The sequence below is a fragment of the Mus caroli genome, chromosome 2 (genome assembly GCF_900094665.2).
Source record: "Mus caroli chromosome 2, CAROLI_EIJ_v1.1, whole genome shotgun sequence".
Taxonomy (NCBI): Eukaryota; Metazoa; Chordata; class Mammalia; order Rodentia; family Muridae; genus Mus; species Mus caroli.
The window spans coordinates 142,842,068-142,843,630 of NC_034571.1; positions in this window are offsets into that span (position 1 = coordinate 142,842,068).

The window sequence follows — 1,563 nt, forward strand, 5'->3', positions numbered from 1 at the left end:
CCAGGCAGTGGGAGATCTAGAGTCTGCTAGGCTGGCGTGCTCTGAAAACACAGCTTTAGGGTTGGAACCCACCCAGGGAGAACAGCTTAGGATAAAATGGCTTTGCAAATCAAAGTGCCAAAGCTTAGAGGTCTGCCAGAAATTGTTTTAAGGCCTGAGAGAGATGTGGGAATAAAAATAGGGTTTGAACTTTCTGAGGAGTAGGAGATTGCAAAGAATAAGGTATCTTTTTTTCCCCCCAAGATTGGGAGACACATACTAGACAAACACTCTACCACTAAGCCATAATCCCAGACCTTCAAAGGACCTCTATTTATTTTTAATGAGTACTTTAAGGCTGGAAAGATGCCTTACTGGTCAAGAGCATGGACTGCTCTTCCAGGACCCAGGTTTTAGTACCACACCCCCTGTCAGCTTACAGCAATCTATAACTTCAGTTCCAGGAAATGTGATACCCTTGTCTGGCCACTGTCAACACCAGCCATGTGAGTGGTACACAGACATACATGCAGACAACACATAAATAAAAGGAACACATTGGAATGTTACTTAGTCTTTAAAAGGAATGAAGTTCTGGGGCTGTGGTTAAATTTGTAGGGTAAAGCTATCTAGCTTGTACAAAGGCTGTAGGTTCAATTTTCAGCCCAGGATTAGAAAGAAAAAGGGACTAGACACAAAAGATAACATATTCTATGATTTGGCTTACATAAAACATCCAAAGAAAAGACAGAACCAAGATGGCAGTTTACTGGAGCAGGTATGGAGGAACTGATAGTAACTGCAAACTGGTACAGATTGCAGGATTTGTGGAAGAGAGTGAGAAGGTCATTTACACTTAAATAACATGGTGGTTTGAATATCCTGTAGCCCATGGAGTGGCACTATTAGGAGGGATGGCCTTGTTGAAGTAGGTTTGGCCTTGTTGGAGGAAGTGTGTCACAGTGCCAGTGGGCTTTGGGACCCTCCTAACTGCCTGAGGATGCTGAGTCTTCTGGATAACTTCAGATCAGGATGTACAACTCTCAGCTCCTTTCCCTGGACACTGCCATGCTTCCTGCTATGATGATAATGAGCTGAACCTCTGAACCTGTAAGCCAACCCCTGTTATATGTTGTTCCTAATAAGAGTTGCCTTGGTCATGGTATCTTTCCTCAGCAATGGGTACCCGACAAATAATAATGGTGGCACAACTCTATAAACACACTAAAAACCCTTGAATTGTGCACTTTAAATAGATAGCTTATGATATGCAAACTAGTTCAGTAAAGCAGTTTGCAAAGTGGATGCATAGAATCAGGAATGAAGGTCCCAGGACATGTGAGGCCCTATGCTCCTGATATAACACTGTAAGGGAAATAATATAAAAACAAGTTTCTCTTCGGGCAACTCTTTGGTTTAGCTTTACCTCTTCCTTCCTTCCTTCCTGCCTCCCTCTCTCTCTCACTCTCTTCCTTCCTTCCTTCTTTCCTTCCTTCCTTCCTTCCTTCCTTCCTTCCTTCCTTCCTGCCTCCCTCTCTCTCTCACTCTCTTCCTTCCTTCCTTCCTTCCTTCCTTCCTTCCTTC